General features: G+C 44.0%; 1 protein-coding gene across 4 annotated transcripts in view; it reads right to left on the reverse strand.

The window, feature by feature from the left end:
- The window catches only part of LOC146334066 (lysine-specific demethylase 4B-like), a 365953-nt gene that overhangs the window by 144871 nt on the left and 202050 nt on the right, over positions 1-19032 (reverse strand). The window lies entirely within an intron of this gene.

Consider the following 19032-nt stretch of genomic DNA (forward strand, 5'->3'; position numbering starts at 1 on the left):
TTCTGTAAGCAAATCAGAGAAGAAAGATGGGGACAGGATATCTTTGCTTGGTAAGTCCCCAGGAGAGCAAAACATACCTTTGGCCTAATTCACCAAACAGAAGATGAAGTGGTAAAGCTGTTTCTGGATAGTATACAGCAATCTTCCCCAACCTGGTACCCTCCAGATGTTTTGAACATCAACTCCCATCAGCCCAAGCCTGCATGGCTAATGATCAGGAATGCTGGGAGTTGTAGTTCAAAATACCTGAAGGGCACCAGGATGGGGAAGGCTGGTGTACAGACTGCAAGTGGGGGATCACAAGGTTAGCTGATCCCCTGTGAAATGGATTATCTACGTATATAAAACTAGCATAGAGGCAAAGGTCAAACCGTGCTTTTCTTTCATGCTAGTTTTTTATATTGCATGTCCAGTCCCCCAGCCACAGTCCAAAATGGGAGGGAGTGGGGTGGGGAAGAGAGAATACAAGCTTTCTAGAGATTAGGAGTCTATCAAAATGCTGGTCCTATGCTAACTGAACAAGGAGCACATATTCTCCGCTGACACGGGTGCAGAGAAAACCTAACATGGCTGAAGAGGTGGGCTGTTGAAGTAGCTGCTATCTTTGGGAATGGGTGGCCTAATTTTGATTGGTAAGCTGGTCTGTAGCAAGCACGAACCAAGATCCCGTGATGTTTTTGGCTATGTGATACAACATTTATTGTCCAACAATTGCAAGAGTTGGGCTTTTGTTCTATGCATACACAAACGATACTTTATGAAGCAATTTGTGGTTATTTAGGCTGTAGGGTATGTTTACTACATAACATAAATGGTTGAAACCTGTGCCATTTTGTATATAAAAATCCTGGCACGTAAAACATAAAATCTGACACCACTTTAGCTGGGTTTACACAAATCAGACGCCCTCAAAGTGTGCATGCGTGCACACTCCCTTCTGTTTACATCATAATCCAATGCTTACTTATATTGAAATGTGTCCTAAAGTAAGAGGCCAACATTGGGAGTGGGGTGGGGGGTCCCCTATCATAACCCTTTTCACATAAGTGGCCCTTTGCTCACCTCATAAAAACACATGCTTGAAACCTGTATCGCTTTGTACAGAAACACAGATTTTGCCAACATTTTTATTCATTATAGTGACAGTGGAACAAACAAATGAATTCTGGTAAGCCTAATAAGTTCTATTCACTGTGGCATTAGTTCTATTTGTTAACTATCCCAATGCATTTGTTGAGTTATGTTAATCAAATCCCTTTTATGATAATAAACCAGGTGAGCTGCCTAAATGGAGCCTTCGTTCTCTGTGCCGAACACAGAAAATAATTTTATCTACGACACAGTAGCTTGTAGAGGACACATTTCATTTCCATCATTATCACTCCCAAGATTGCATATCTCCACATCTCGGGCCTCACTCTTCGCAACAGGCCTTCACACCTTTTAGGGTCAGCTCCAAGAAGAACATTCTCAAGTGGCTGGCAGGATTTGCTCTCCCTCATATCCCATCAGAAATGCATGCAGTTCTGAAGAATGTTCTATGAATGCACCTTGAGTGTGAGAGAAAAGCTGTCATATCTCTGAAGGCCACCTCAGTTATAAGGCTGTTGCTATTCAACATGTAAGACTTCCACAGCAACGGCCAGAATTTGGTGTGAGTGCTTGCACTGGCTGAAATATACCCCTGAAATCCTCTTTTTTCATGACGCTCCAAGCCAGTATTCCAGATTCAATGAGCACCTGGGGCCCTCCAGATTCTGCAACGTATTACCCCAAAGCCTCAAAAAAATGTAATTTGGATATGAAATCCTCCAAATTGGCTATTAAGCTGAAGACAGGCCAGTTTTCCAATCACAAGGTCACATGTGACCACAACCAAGGCTCCTCCTCCACTGACTGTCACCACCACCAGCCATTCCAGCAGGCTGAGTTGAGGGAGATGAAAGGGAGCAGTAGCCGCTCTACCAGCCCTGTTAAAGGAATTAACTTTTCCCCTCTTCCCACCTCATTCCTTTTTCCTTGTGTGATGTGTCTTTTTCGGGGAGGAAGTGTCTTGTTTAATTGATTATATGTAAGCTGCTCTGAGGGCCTTTTTGCCTGAGGAGTGACATAAAAATACTTCAAATAAACAAACAATAAAGAACTGATTGCACTTGGTTGAGATACACTGTCCAGTTTTGTTTCTGCAACTACAGCCAGAGATCTTCATCTGAGGGATGTACCTGATATTTTACTGATATTTTACTCAGGTTTTTTTTTTTTTCAAATTCCACTCCACCCCCACATCAGTGTTTCTTTAATCTGAAAAGCCTGTGATGTCACCAGAGGCATATCCTCCTCAGTCTTGATACTTGCATAAGAATAGAACCCTCCAGAAGGGAGAGGAGGTGGGAGAGTGACTGAGCTACAGTCCTACCTTGTCTTCCCCATGCAGGGAAGGTGACGGAGGCACAAAGCCAACTGAGCCAGCTTTGCTCTTCCCCCCATTCCTTGCACGGAGAATGCAAAGGAGAAGCAAAGTAGGGCTCCTCGATGGAGGTGTCAGCTGGAGGAACTCCAGCCAGTGCTTCGGCTGGGGACCGGGTGACATTATCTGGCTCATGGGAGGGTCTGGAGGGCAGGCCTCAAATGGATCCCTATCCCTGAATCAGAGGTAGGGCCAACATCTCACATTTCTTTCAGATGGCTTTACATCTAGACCACTGGCATCAAATACACACCTCCTACATTCATAGGAAAGGGGAATGAATGTGTTCGCTTAAGTGTCATCTGTCATTAGCGTCACCAGTTTTCGTATATTGATCTGCAAAATGTCTACACTACCATATAATGTATGTTTAACCCATTCAAAGTTTCAACAAATAGGTCCCCGTTGTCAAAAGCAAACACTTGCAGCTAAGTGTACTGATACTTTTCAGGAATTGTGCAGAGTTATACCTGCTGATAAAAACAAGGTTTCTGTCTCAGGTTCTTCAACTGTGTTACAGCCAACGCAATGACCTAGTCAGTTTAGAATGTGAAAGACCTTCCTACATCCAGTCATGCTATTTGTGGCTCTTTCAAGCTGAGCATGCTTTGCTGGCTTCACTCTTCCATTAGCAGCTGCATAAAATACATCCTAAGAGAATGATTTAATCTTCCTAATCATTCTTCCCTTTCTGTGGACAAGGCACTGCATCAAGGTGTGTAAAGAATGGCTTCAGTTTTGTCTGGAGCACCTGCCTCTCCTTCAACAGAACATACTTTGGGGGCAGAGTGTCTGGGGGAGGGGGCCTCTGTCAGCACTAAGTATCTCCTTGTACAGAGCAACAGCTACATCCTTTACACAAATGCTCCTGTCCTTCCAGTTCAATGAATGCTTCCTCAGCAAGCAAAGAGTTTCACCTCCAGATGTGTGGAATGAATGCTCCTGCTGCTTCTCAGTCTGTTTGCAAGCAGAGTTGTTCCCACCTGCAGCTCCAAGGGGTGTGGCCCAGGAAGAGGATACTTAGCTGCAGAAGCCCAAGGCACTGGCCTTCGGCAGTGGCCAAAGGGCATTGCTTGTTTGGTGCCCATTCAGTGCCAGTGAGGGCAAGCATATATACATGATTTAAGGACAGAGGGGCTGTGCGTCGGCTTGCCACTTCGCGAGGCCCATCCTTGTCGGACTTTTTTTCCCCTTTCACCCCCCTTTTTTAGTTAGCATCCAGTTATTAGAGGAAGAAAACACTAGTAAAGGCTGTACCCTGGCAGCAGGGAGTGGGAGAGAAGATGAGGTCTGCCTGCCTATCTATCTGACTGTCTGAGGGAAAGGAGTATGCCCATCTGTGGTCCTAGAGTTTGTTACTGACCCTCCTACTTCACCTGCCTGTTTGCTCACTAGAGATAATTACTTAACTAAGTACCATTTCCTACAGAGTCAGAAAACAGTCTCCATACTTGGTGGGTGCGCCTCCCAGTGAAGGTGGGTATAGGGGTTTTGTTTTCTTGGTCCTTTTAGTAATTATATTAATTATAATTCATTTTAATATTACAATCTAATTTTAGAATTTCAGTGAGTTCATTTTAAGAAGTATATTAAGCTTTGCCCTTGGGAGCTTATTTTATTTAATATATTATATTTTATATTTCATATCTTATTTTATCACTGTTTTTGTCATGGACTATAGGTGACTTTCCAGTCAAGGTAACCTCAGTTCCTACTGAAGATACCAGACAGGACATTGTACGAGATCCTCCCCCTACTAACAAACCTTGGCAATTACAGCTAATGCAATATAATCTGGTATTTATAAATTATCCAAAACCAATAGGCCGGCTATCCCAAGTAAATCATGAATTACATCTCATGAAATTTATTTTATCCTTTACATCTATTCCTTTAACGGCAGAGGATATCATAAAAGTCGAATACCTCTTTTATAATTACATCTCAGCCCAAGCAGTCGTAACCTTTGCACAAAGAAATCTAGTGGCTGAAATATGTAGTGCCAGAGATCTACTGGTGAGGAATGGTATAGCAATTAATAGGCATTTTATAAATACCTCCCCAGCTCTATCCCTGGGACCTTCAAGAGCTAGGATTCAAAAGTCTTCAAATACTGCATTTATCAACCCACCGGCTGGCTTTCTGGTGGATTTGAGTCCTGTGTCAGAACTTAAAACTGCCCCCTTAGACCAACTATCTAAGAATATCCCAATCAAGGGTAAATTGCAGAGCACCACCAGTACAGGGACCTTTATAAATGGTAGAGATATATTTCATGGAAATCTATCTAGGGATGAGGCTGGATTGATAAGTTTCTCCAACCTTCATCTCACAGCTCAGCAAGATATCTTGTGGAGACTTTCATCTCTAAAAGAGATTCTGCTGACCAAGTCCAAGCAGGCTACAGAGCTTCAGTCACATAAATCTGGCCTAGAAGTTTGGAATTTTCAGGAAGGAGAGAAGGCTTGTTCTGATTTGCATAGGCAGGATGCACTTTCAACAGATCCCCTAAATGCAATCAACCCCATGAAGGATTTAAATGTTAGGGGAGAAAATTTCCACACTCAAATCTATGCATTTGCAAAGATAGAGGGAGGATCAAGGGACCTAGTAAAACAGCAGCCTCCAGTCAAGGGCTCTAGTACTAGCACACAGCAAGGTTCAGCCTGTGAAAGGACTGAACCCCCACCTCACAGAATGGTACAGATGGGAGTGGACATTCATTCTGCTTTTAATGAGTGCGAAATACTCAAGGAAGTTCAGCAGGAAAGTGGTGTGGCTAAGTCCCACCCCAATTACAGGGAGTGTGGATGGCAGGAAATGAGATACCTGGATAAAGGTATGAAGCCCATACATTAAATTATTCAGAGACCATCTCAGTCCCCCCAATACAATCTAATGTGATCACATCACACCATTCTTTTGATAAGATTGAACCACTCCACCCAAGTAAAGGTGAGGATAAAAAGCTTTTCTATCCCACAAGACCGGGATAAACAGTTCCCCAGTTCATCTCACAATAACCCTCCCATTCCATCACTGGACCCTTTACCCAAGTATGTCGCGAAGACCCGTGGACTCGCCAGATATGTTGTCTCCCAGGAGGACGAATTAAGAGACATGACTGAAAGGTTGCCTGCACTCATAAAGCCCACTGACAGGTATCCCTTTCTTCTCAGCCATGTGGGAACAAATGATACCGCCAAGCGGAGCTACGAAAACATCACGTCAGACTTTGAAGCTTTGGGAAGGAAACTCCAGAACTTTGGGGCCCAGATAGTTTTCTCATCCATCCTTCCAGTATGAGGGAGAAAACGGGAAAGAAAAATACTCCGGGTGAATGACTGGCTACGAAGGTGGTGCCGATGAGAGAGATTTGGATTCTGGGACCACGAGCTATGCTTCCTGGAAGATGGGCTGTTGGCAAGGGACGGGTTGCACCTCACAAGGGCTTGGAAGAATATGTTTGGCCACAGCATGAAGAACTTCATCAGGAGGGCTTTAAACTGAATCCTACAGGGAAGGGAGATGTAATGTTGGGGGTAACAACGGACATAGGCGCATGCACTGGAACGGAGAGAACAGCTCTGATAGCGCCCAATAATAGTCTTCAGACACATGTAGGAAGAAAGCCAGACTATGAAGCACATGGTCTTCGATGTCTATATACTAATGCCCAGAGTATGGGAAACAAACAGAGCGAACTTGAACTCTTAATACAGGAGGGAAATTATGACTTGAGAGGTATAACTGAGACTTGGTGGGATGACTCCCATGACTGGAATACAGCAATTGAAGGATATAACTTGTTCAAAAAGAAAAGGAGGAACAGAAAGGGAGGTGGGGTTGCACTGTATGTGAAAAATACGTATCTCTGCACAGAAATACAGGAGGAGGAGCTTGGTAGCCCCATCGAGAGCATCTGGATCAAAATAAATGGAGCAAAGAAGAAAAGGAACCTGGTGGTCGGAGTCTACTACCGGCCACCCAACCAAAGAGAAGACGAGGATGACACTTTCGAAAAGCAAATAGCCAAGGTTTCAAGGAAGCGTGAAGTAGTAGTAACGGGGGACTCCAATTTCCCCAATATTTGCTGGGAGACAAATTCTGCAAAACATGGCCCCTCCAGGAAATTCCTGACTTGTGTGGCGGATAACTTCCTCCTACAGAAAGTAGAGGAAGGAACTAGAGGATCGGCTATCCTTGACGTGATCCTAACCAACAGAGATGACTTAGTGGATAAAGTAGCAGTTACAGGAACTCTGGGGGAAAGCGACCGTGTTGCATTTGAATTCTTGGTTCTAAGGGAAGCAAAAGCAGAGTGTAGTCAAACGCGTACCCTGGATTTTAGGAAAGCTGATTTTAATAAACTCAGAACAATGATCAGTCAGGTCCCATGGCAAGCGACGCTAAGGAGAAAAGGAGTCCAAGATGGGTGGGAGCTTTTAAAAAAAGAAATTCTCAAGGCACAATCACAAACAATTCCAACAAGAAGAAAAGGTGGAAGACAACAGAAGAAGCCAATGTGGCTTCACAAAAAGCTTAGGGATGACCTGAAAACAAAAAAGGACACATATAGGAAGTGGAAAGAAGGCCAAGTAACAAAGGAAGAGTACAGGCAGGTAGCACAGAATTGCAGGGATGGTGTCAGGAAGGCTAAAGCTGAGAATGAGCTGAGGTTAGCGAGGAATGCTAAAAGCAACAAAAAGGCTTTCTTCAGCTATGTGCATAGTAAAAGGCAGAGGAAAGAAATGGTGGTTAAGCTATTAAATAAGGATGGCAAAATGATAACAGATGACAAAGAAAAGGCAGAGGTGCTCGATTCCTACTTTGGCTCAGTCTTCTCCCAAAAGAGGGTCTATGACCCCCCGGCAAAGATCGATAGGCATATTGTCAAGGAACACCTAATTACTTTGAATGAGTTCAAATCTCCAGGGCCAGATGAACTGCACCCTAGAGTAATAAAGGAACTGGCACAAGAACTCTCAGAACTGCTGTCTATTCTCTTTGAGAAATCATGGAGGACGGGGGAAGTGCCCGATGACTGGAGGAGGGCTAATGTTGTCCCTGTCTTCAAAAAGGGTAAAAAGGAGGAACCTGGGAACTACAGACCAGTCAGTCTGACATCAATCCCTGGGAAAATTCTGGAGCAGATGATCAAGCAATTCATCTGGAAGCACCTTGAAAACAATGCCGTGATTACTCGAAGCCAGATTTGTCAAGAACAAGTCCTGCCAGACGAATCTGATCTCATTTTTTGATCAAGTAATTTCCCTTGTAGACCATGGGAATGCTGTAGACATCATATACCTCGACTTCAGCAAAGCTTTCAACAAAGTGCCCCATGATCTCCTGATGAGCAAACTAGCTCAAAGTGGGCTAGATGAAGCAACAATCCGGTGGATCCACAGTTGGCTACAGAATCGGACTCAAAGAGTGCTTATCAGTGGGATCTTCTCCAACTGGGGAGAGGGAACGAGCGGGGTACCGCAGGGCTCAGTCCTGGGCCCAGGGCTCTTCAACATTTTTTATTAATGACTTGGAGGAGGAGGTGCAGGGAATGCTGATCAAATTTGCAGATGACACCAAATTGGACGGGATAGCTAATACTTTGGAAGACAGAAACAAAATTCAAAGTGATCTGGATAGACTGGAGTGCTGGGCAGAAAACAACAGAATGACATTTAATAGGGATCAATGCCAAGTTCTGCACCTCGGAAAAGGAAACCAAATGCACAGTTACAAGATGGGGGATACATGGCTCAACAACACTACAAGCGAGAAGGATCTTGGAATTGTTGTCGATCACAAGCTGAATATGAGCCAACAATGTGATGGGGCTGCAAAAAAGGCAAATGCTCTTTTGGGCTGCATTAACAGAAGCATAGCTTCCAAATCCCGGGAATTACTAGTTCCCCTCTACTCAGCACTGGTTAGGCCTCATCTGGAGTACTGTGTCCAGTTCTGGGCACCACACTTTAAGAAGGATGCAGACAAACTGGAGAGGGTTCAGAGGAGGGCAACGAAGATGATCAGGGGACTGGAAACAAAGCCCTATGAAGAGAGATTGAAAGAACTGGGCATGTTTAGTCTTGAGAAGAGAAGACTGAGGGGAGATAGGATAGCGCTCTTCAAGTACTTGAAAGGTTGTCACAGAGAAGAAGGCCAGGATCTCTTCTTGATCATGCCAGAGTGCAGGACACGGAATCATGGGCTCAAGTTACAGGAAGCCAGATTCCGGCTGAACATCAGGAAAAACTTCCTGACTGTTAGAGCAATACGACAATGGAACCAATTACCTGGGGAGGCGGTGGGCTCTCCCACACTGGAGGCATTCAAGACGAGGCTGGACAGCCATCTGTCAGGGCTGCTCTGACTTGGATTCCTGCCTTGAGCAGGGGGTTGGACTCAATGGCCTTGTAGGCCTCTTCCAACCCTACTATTCTATGATTCTATTCTATGAGTCTATGACCCTAAAGAAGCAAGAGATCCCCCGCCTAGTAATTGACAAGCCTTAGCTAATCAATATCTGATGCAACAGAAGGGCCTTTCTTTTTAATGTGGAATATTGCAAGCTGGAATACCCACAAATATTATAGAGAATTTCTAAAATTACTTCAGGAGCATGACATTATCTGTATACAGGAGACATGGATAACCGACACAGAAATAGATAAGATCTATCTAGAAGGTTACATAATTTGGATCCTCCCTGTAAAAAAGCTCTCTTCTAGGGGCTGCCCAGCTGGCGGTGTTACTATTCTATTAAACCAAAAATGGAGGCTTGATACAGAACAGATTAAGGTGGAAGTTGCTCCATTAACAGTAAGACTGTGGTCAGGAAATAGTTTCTCCTTAATCATAATTAACATCTATATCCCCCTTCATAGCATGAGAACCTCCCCCAGTACATTATGGATTGAATTGGAGTCAGCCCTTGATTACTTGGAAAACGAATTCCCACTTTCCATTATTATAGTAATGGGAGATTTCAATGCCAGAATCAGTGGAAATAAAAATAAGTTAGCAGGCCATTTAAATATCAAGGAAGATGAATTATTAACTGTCTTCCCACAGATTCTGAGAGAACAGATGGCAAACCCAGTGGGTTATAACTTTTTGGAGTTCCTGTTGGAAAGGAATTACTCAATTTTAAATGGGTCCTGTCCCAAAGATACCCTAGGAAATTTTACCTATTTATCAATAAGAGGACAAAGTATAATTGATTGTGTGTGTGTTCCCGTGAATAAGATTAGGAACTTTACCAATTTCGAGGTTATCTCTATGAGCCATTGTGATCACCAGCCTCTGAGGTTTGAGTTGTTTTTAGAGAGGATGGAAGTTCTCAGATTTTTGCTCCTGAAGAGTATCAGGTCGGAGTTGAATTAGTTGGCCAAAGGAGGGTGAAATGGAATAATCTTATAATGGATGCAATTAACACTACCCTTTTATTGGAGCAGATGTTACCCATTTGTGATAACAAATTGCAACTAGATGTTAATTCAGCAAATATATTACATCTGTATCAGAACATAATGAGAAATCTAAAGCCACATTTTACCAGGAGCAATTATGGAGCGCTCCCCACTCAATTTCAAAAAGGTTGATTCGACCTGGACTGTAGAAAGGCTCGATCAGTAGTAAGAAGATATGCTAGGGAATTGAAGTCTGACTACTCCCTTGAAACAATTGACATATTTGTAAACAAGAAAAAATAATATAGGGAGCAAATTAGAAATAAGAAAATGATATTCCAAAGACAGCTCTGGCATAGTTTGGACACAGCCATAAAGATGAAAGACATGGCAGCCTTTTGGAAGATTGTAAACAGCGGCTTAAATAGTGATGATGTTATTGTAAACCCTCAAATATCAAAGATGGATTGGGAGAAACATTTTAGTGCCCTGTTTAATGCCCATACTTTGCAATTACGTTTGCCTTTGTGTTCTACTCTTGGCACTACAGATCCATGGCCCCCAGTATCTCAGAAAGAGATAGAGTCATTAATTAATGCATTGCCAGTCAAAAAAGCACCAGGAGAAGATTACGTTCCAGCAGAGGGATTCAAATATAACATCAAATGGTGGCTGCCTATTTTGGCCAAATTGTTTGACCGTATTAATCTAACTGTCGACCTCCCAAAGGGCTGGGACACTTCTATAGTAATTCCAATCTTTTAAAAAGGGGATCGTAAGCTCCCTTCAAACTATAGGCCAATTAGTCTTAGAGAGATTGCAGCCAAATTATATGCGAGACATCTGCTGAAGGAACTGGAAGACTGGGTTACTATGAATAATATTCTTGTAGAAGAACAAGCTGGGTTCTGAGCTGGTTACTCAACAATGGACCATTGCTTCTTACTAGACCATTTGGTCAATAAGTATGTAACCCAATGTAAGTTAAAATTGTATGTGGCATGTGTTGATTTCCAAGCAGCCTTTGACTCTATTAATAGGAACAGGTTATGGGCTAAACTGGCAGTTAAACATGGATCAACACCTCTTGATCCTACTACAATTGTTACATGAAAACTCAAATATTCAGGTGAGGTTTTCTCCTGCTGGACATGTGCCGGACAACACTGCAGTATCAAAGGTGTTAAACAGGGATGTGTCCTGGCTCCCCTTTTATTTAATTTATTTGTGAATTACATAGCTTCTGACTTGAGTGGTGACTCATTTTTTCTGGTAAAAGTAAAAGAAAGGAAACTGTCTTTTCTCCTCTATGTGAATGATCTGATTCTTATCTCGCACACTCAGATTGGTCTGCATAGATTACTATCAGCAATGGCTGAATATTAAAAAAAAAATCTATTAATTATGGGAAAACTAAAGTCATGGTCTTTGGACATAGATCCCCAATACGTAAGTGGAGAATAAATTCCCACCCCATTGAGCAAATATCCTCCTATCGCTATTTGGGTGTTCCTTTTTCATCCTCAGGAGACTGGGGCGCCCATTTTAAGTCTCTGAAATTAAAGATAAACCACTAATTAAATGGACTACTGAGGTTTTGGTGCATGGGGGTGGTTATCAAATCTATCCAGTTCTAACCTTGCCAAAATCAAAACTACTCTCTCAATATGCATATGGAGGAGAGCTAGGAGGTTTAAAAACCCCATACGACATGGAATCGTTTCAAAACAAATTGTTAAGGACAGTTCTTAGCGTATCGAGGAGTACTCCAGTTTCATTTTTACAGTCCGAAACTGGTGTAATTCCAGTTAAAACTAACTTTATTATTAGGGCCTTTAATTATTGGCTCAAAAAATTTTTTCTCACCTCCAACCAGATTACCCCAATTGTGTCTTTTAGAGAAAATGAGAGCTAATCCATGGTTTCAGAGATGGAGGGAGCAATCCTATGGCCACTAGACAGTGGCTAGACGGCCATAGGGTATCATGTTATCCAGGAACCAACCTCGGAGCACGCACTCCGAGATTGGTTCCCAGAGAACCAACCTCCCCCACTTCCACACTGCCTCGGAAGCAGCGTGGAACAGCCCCGTCCTCCACGCTCGCAAGAGGAATGCGGAGCGGCCAAAAAGGGGCGCAGTTGGGGGTGTTCCGGGGCGGGCGGGCAGAAATGCCTGTACAATGCATCCAATGTGTTGTACAGGAGCCTCCTTCCCCGCTCCGTGCTCCTGTGGCTAGACAGCTGCAATCCGCTGTCTAGTCACAAATGCAGGGCAGGAGAAGTGTGGAGGGAACGACCCTCCCGTGCTTCTCCTGCCCTACTTTGGATAGGCGGCCATCTCCAAGTTCGGAGGCAGCCACCTATCTGGATAGGATGGTGCCCTAATTTTCCAAATTCATTATTATGGCTTCTCTACCCAGTATTTCACTGTCTTGAATACAGCCCACAGTAAAGCGTTTTTTAAGGAGAGGGTTTATAGTGTTTCTGTCCAATTGGACCTTTGTGCGGTTTCCAGTAACAACATAGCTGTCAGGGTGGACACTGAGCCCATAGAATCCCAGAGTAGTTCTGATTCTGAGGAAGAGCAGTCGCTCCTGGGAGAGGAGCGCGCTCCTCTTTCCCAGGGCCCACAGCTGACGGAGATTCCTCCCACCAGCATTCCTAGCTTAGATAGCAGTCCAGGGAGTGACCGAGCACAGATAGCAGACTTGGTGGATGCGCGACGCAGACGCAGAGAGGGCGCGGAAAGGAGGCGCAGTGCCCGGCTGGCGCACAAACAACGGCTGCGCCCAGAGGCTCCAAGGGAAAAGGGGAGGGACTCTCCCTAGTCCTTAAGTTCAGGGGTCTGCCAGTAATTCCCTTTCAAACGGGGACCAACTGTTCCAACTTAGGGCATAGGTACTGTGCTGCTCAGATCTAGTTGCTACCTGTAGAGTTGCTAAGTTGTAAAAGAAGAATAAAGCTTTGAAAGGAATCCCTTTGTCTGTGTCTGGACTTGGCTACTGGATTAGACTGAGAGAGGCCTCCAAGGAGCCCTTGACAATAGCACCTTGGTTTGCTAAAATCAAGAATTTTGAATACGAAAGATATTTGATTCTTATTTTTAATCCTCGTCTCAGATGAGCTCTAACACGACTACGGATGCAGCAGATGAAAATGGCAGCTTTAGAAGGGTGTTTTAATAAAATGCCTTATGCCTCCAGACTTTGCCCTTGTCGTAGTGGCAAAGTGGAGGACCTGCCTCATTATCTGTTCTATTGTTCTATCTTTTCCAAATTCGTTCCAAATATTTAGATACATTTTGAGAAAAAATCCATCCGGTCCAACTCAGACAGAATAATTTTTTTGTTTATGTGTCATAATAAGACAATTCTCCTGAAATTGGCCAATTTTGCCTTTGCAGCCCAAAGCTATAGAGTAATTTTTTTTTATTTTGCAAGCCGATTAAAAATATGTAACATATGTTTTATCTGATTTTACTCAGATATGTTTTTGTATGCTTGTTATAACCACTGTTTGAAACAATAAAAGCTTTATTGATTGATTGACTGCAAAGGATAAAGCTATGCTGGCCAGGGGATGCTGGGAATTGTAGTCCAACACATCTGGAGGGCACCAGGTTGAGCAACGTTATCTTAAGGACATCAGTGTTGGTGCTTCACTAAACTGCCAGGCAAGAGAATCATGCAGATTAGGAATTACAACTGAAAAAGATGCCCTCTTTAGTCACCACCTGACTGATCTGAGATAACAGGGGTACCAGGAGGACCTCCAAAAGCAGACCTTAAATGTTGGACAGGCTTGCATGAGTTCATATTTGATACATTCTTTTTGCATATCAACACTGGTTTCAGTCATATGACATAACAAAAAGCATTCCAAGGGAGGTAACTTGAGGGCATTTGACCAGGGTTAATTGCACGACAACTATGTCAGTTTTAGAATTTAGGTGCTGGAACACATTTCTTCATAAAATGGCACAGAGTTTCAGCCATGCGCTTTAGGAAGTAAATCAAAAGGTACTTGTGTACTTGGTACAAAAGCCTATTTGTTGCAATGATTGAAAAAAAGAGGTACTTTATCAAGTAGGCAGAACTACAATAGGCTTTGGCTTCAGAACATGCATCACAACTGAATTCCATTAGACTAAATTCACCTTGCCCTGCTTGTTAAGTTTTCCAAAGGCACTTGATGGGCCAAGGCTAGAGACAGACAGACCTTTGGTCTAATGCAGAACACGAATTCTTCAACACTTCTGATTGGCTTCCTGATGTCAAAGCCAACAACAGAGCCATGTACAAACTTTTCAATGATACAAGTTTAGCTCCAAATGACAGTCCAAAAAAGGAAAAAAGGAAGCAGCACCCCATTAATTTCAATTTAATGCAGACTTCCAAATTCTATTTTAAAGAACAAAACAACGCACATGGGCAATCTTATGGGCAATGGGGATTTATGGAGGTTTTATGCTCACTGAAATTGCAGTTTTTGTAAAGCCTGACATATGACCAAGTGAAAATGGTGTGAATATATAATTGCTTTGAAGCTCTCATTTTCCAGTCAGTGGTTTTCAATATGTTATTTCTCTTTTATACGATGTCACTAGTGTGAATGGGTCCCTGAGAGACAGGTGATGATTTCCTTCATCTGGGCATCTCACATATTTTTCTATTTATTTGACACTATAATTTCAGCCCAATAATTGGCCAGCTTTCTTTCATTCGCCCACTCACCATAAATGAAATGCTCATAGAATAATAGAATAGAAGGGTTGGAAGGGGCCTATAAGACCAATGAGTACAACCCCCTGCTCCTGACAGGTGGCTGTCCAGCTTCATCTTGAATGCCCCCAGCGTGGGAGAGCCCACCACCTCCCAAGGGAATGGGTTCCATTGTTGCATTGCTCTAACAATCAGGAAGTCTTTCCAAATGTTCAGACAGAATCTGGCTTCCTGTAGTTTGAGCCCATTATTCTGTGTCCTGCACTCTGGGATGATCAAGAAGAGATCCTGACATTCCTCTGTGCGACAACCTTTCAAGTCCTTGAAGAGTGCTATCCTATCTCCCCTCGGTCTTCTCTTCTCAAGGCTAAACATGCCCAGTTCTTTCAGTCTCTCCTCATAGGGCTTTGTTTCCAGTCCTCTGATCATCTTCGTTGCCCTCCTCTGAACCCTCTCCAGCTTGTCTGCATCCTCCTTAAAGTGTGGCGCCCAGAACTGGACACAGTACTCCAGATGAGGCCTAACCAGTGCTGAGTAGAGGGGGACTAGTACTTCACAGGATTTGGAAGCTATACGTCTTTTAATGTAACCCCAAATGGCATTTGCCTTTTTTGCAGCCACATCACATTGTTGGCTCATATTCAGCTTGTGAGCTACAATTCCAAGATCCTTCCTGCTTGTAATACTGTTGAGTCAAGTATCTCCCATCTTGTCACTGTGCGTTTGGTTTCTTTTTCCTAGGTGCAGAACTTGGCATTGATCCCTATTAAATGTCATTCTGTTGTTTCTTGCCCAGCGCTCCAGCCTATCAAGATCACTTTGAATTTTGTTTGTCTTCCAAGGTATTAGCTATCCCGCCCAATTCTGTGTCATCTGCAAATCTTATAAGCAGTCCCTGCACTTCCTCATCCAAGTCATTAATAAAAATGTGGAAGAGCACTGGGCCCAGGACTGAGCCCTGCAGTACCCTGCTTGTTACCTACTTTGAGAAGATCTCATTGATAAGCACTCCTTGAGTCCGATTCTGTAGCCAACTGTGGATCCACCGGATCGTTGTTTCATCTAGCCCACTTTGAGCTAGTTTGCTCATCAGGAGATCATGGGGCACTTTGTTGAAAGCTTTGCTGAAGTCGAGGTATATGATGTCCACAGCAGTCCCACAGTCCACAAAGGAGGTTACGTGATCAAAGAATAAGATCAGATTAGTCTGGCAGGATTTGTTCTTGACAAATCCATGTTGCCTTCAAGTAATCACTGCATTTTTTTCAAGGTGCTTACAGATGGATTGCTTCATAATCTGCTCCAGAATTGTCCCAGAGACTGATGCCAGACTGACTGATCTGTAGTTCCCAGGTTCCTCCTTTTTGAAGACAGGGACATTAGCCCTCCTCCAGTCATCTGGCACTTCCCCCGTCCTCCATGATTTCTCAAAGAGGATAGACAGCGGTTCTGAGAGTTCTTCTGCCAGTTCCTTTATTACTCTAGGATGCAGTTCAGCTGGCCCTGGAGATGTGAACACAAAGTAATTAGGTGTTCCTTGACCATATGCCTATCCATCTCAAGCTGCAATCCTGCCCCTTCAGCTTGTACTTCACCTTTTTTTTGAGGGGGGGAGGGTGTCATAGACCCTCTTTGGGGAGAAGACTGTGCTAAAGTAGTCATTGAGCTCCTCTGCCTTTGTCATCTGTTATCATTTTGCCATCCTTATTTAATAGCTGAACCACCATTTCTTTCCTCTGCCTTTTACTATGCACGTAGCGGAAGAAAGCCTTTTTGTTGCTTTTAACATCCCTCGCTAACCTCTGCTCGTTCTCAGCTTTAGCCTTCCTGACACCATCTCTGCAATTCTGTGCGACCTGCCTGTACCCTTCCTTTGTTGCTTGGCCTTTCTTCCACTTCCTATGTGTGTCCTTTTTTGTTTTCAGGTCATCTCTAAGCTTTTTGTGAAGCCACATTGGCTTCTTAGGTTGTCTTCCACCTTTTCTTCTTGTTGGAATTGTTTGTGATTGTGCCTTGAGAATTCCCTTTTTTAAAAACTCCCATCTGTCTTGGACTCCTTTTCTCATTAGAGTCACTTGCCCTGGGACCTTACTTATCATTGTTCTGAGTTTATTAGAATTGGCTTTCCTAAAATCCAGGGCATGCGTTTGGCTACACTCGGCTTTTGCTTCCCTTAGAACCAAGAACTCAAGTATAACATGGTCACTTTCCTCCAGAGTTCCCATAACTGCTACTTTATCCACTAAGTCATCTCTGTTGGTTAGGATCAAGTCAAGGATAACCGATCCTCTAGTTCCTTCCTCTACTTTCTGTAGGAGGAAGTTATCCGCCACACAAGTCAGGAATTTCCTGCAGGGGCCATGTTTTGCAGAATTTGTCTCCCAGCAAATATTGGGGAAATTGGAGTCCCCCATTACTACTACTTCACGCTTCCTTGAAACCTTGGCTATTTGCTTTTCAAAAGTTTCATCCTTGTCTTCTCCTTGGTTGGGTGGCCGGTAGTAGACTCCAGCCACCATGTTCCTGTTATTCTTTGCTCCATAATTTCCCTCTTGTACTAAGAGTTCAAGTTTGTTCTGTTTGTTTCCCATACTCTGGGCATTAGTATACAGACATTGAAAACCATGTGCTTTATAGTCTGGCTTTCTTCCTACAGTTTTGGTCAGTTAGGTATTTCAATGAAAAGGCTTCACACTTTTGACAGCATACTATGGGGGGTGAAAATCAGAGGGGAAAATACTGTTGTCTGGAAAGCATTCATTCTTGCACAGCCGCTGCTCCAAACTTCCAGTGATAATTTGGTGTTACTAAAAAAAAAATTGCTTTATCTTGCCATTTGGAATTCTTGGGAAGGGAGGGGACTCCTTTCCACCTTCACTTTCAACCCGGGCAGAAGAGGAGCTTGGATCTGGGTTTCCGTGCTGCTATCTCAGAAAGGGAACAGGGGCAGGAAGAGCTGCTGCTGCTTTCTCCTCCCCCCCCCCCGCCCCCTGCACACACACACACTCCCAAATCTGTCCTCCTTAAACAGTTCATTTACTACAGCAACAGCTAATCTCTGAGTACGCAACTACTGCTTCACGGTAAGAGACTCAGCTGCTGAGGAGGATGGGTACATGCTGTGGAGTGGTGGCAGCAGCAGCTCCTCCTGCTCCATGATGTTCTCCAAAAGTGTGGCACAAGGTGACAGTAAATCGGCCCTTAAAACGAAGGTAGGCAACCTGGAGTCTTCCAGAAGTTTTAGACTACAACTCCCTTCAGGCCCAGCCAGCATGAGCAAAGGTCAGGGATTATGTGAGTTGTAGTCCAAACCATCTGGGGGGGGGGGACCAGCTCACCTATCTCCCCCTGCCCTGAAACCTATTCCACCATGGCTGATGGAAGCTCCTTCAAAGGATTCCAACGGGTCCCAAATCAGGTATCCGACTACTGCTGTACTGGAAGAAGAGAGCTTGTGCTTCATGGGCCACAACTCCCAAAGAGTGGCTTGGATCCCCCACTAGTGTAGCACAGGAGCCTTACAAGTGTGTCAAGCAGGCTGCCAGAAAAATGTTAGGGGGACAAGTCCAGCATCAGCACATGACTCAGGATTCTCCTTGGTGGCCAAGGGCTCAATGTGCAAGACCACGCTCATCCCTCAGACAGGAGTTATCGCATAACGCTTTGTTGTGTGAAACGTTATGAGACCAAATATTGCAGAAGGAGCTGTTTTAGCAGATGCCCACTCAGTGTTTTTTAAATGAGTAAGACATCATCATCATCGTCGTCGTCGTCGTCGTATTTATATCCCACCTTTTTCCCAATACGGGGACTCAAGGCGGCTTTACAACATTAAAATTTGTACAATTAAAACCTATAAACAGAAGTATAAATAGAAGAATACAAAAGTTAAAAATATAATTAAATCATCAATATTAAAATCGTATAAAATATCAAAACGTTAAAAGACAAGAAATAGAGTATCCATCCGTCATGTTCTCACAGGTCCAGACTAGCTATCCCCAAAGGCCTGCCGGAACGAAAAGGGTTTTGCCTGCCTGCGGAAACATACCAAGGAGGGTGCCACTCTCGCCTCCCTGGGAAGGAGTTCCAGAGCCTTGGGGCAGCCCCCGAGAAGGCCCCCTCCCGCGTTCCCCCCAGGCGAGCCTGTGAGGGTGGTGGGACTGTGAGAAGGGCTTCCTCTGAAGATCTCAGGGCACGAGCAGGCTCATAGGGGGGAATACGGTCCTTCAGATAACCTGGACCCGAGCCATATAGGGCTTTATAGGACATGACCAGCACTTCGAATTGTGCCCGGAAACAGACCGGGAGCCCGTGAAGCTGTTCTAGCAGGGGAGTGGTTTGCTCCCTGTAGCCAGCCCCAGTCAGCAGCCTGGCAGCCGCTCTTTGCACCAGCTGAAGTTTCCGAACACTCTTCAGAGGCAGCCCC

The sequence above is a fragment of the Heloderma suspectum genome, chromosome W, assembly GCF_057233095.1.
Source record: "Heloderma suspectum isolate Gila_16-S chromosome W, 16-S_ref, whole genome shotgun sequence".
Classification (NCBI taxonomy): Eukaryota; Metazoa; Chordata; class Lepidosauria; order Squamata; family Helodermatidae; genus Heloderma; species Heloderma suspectum.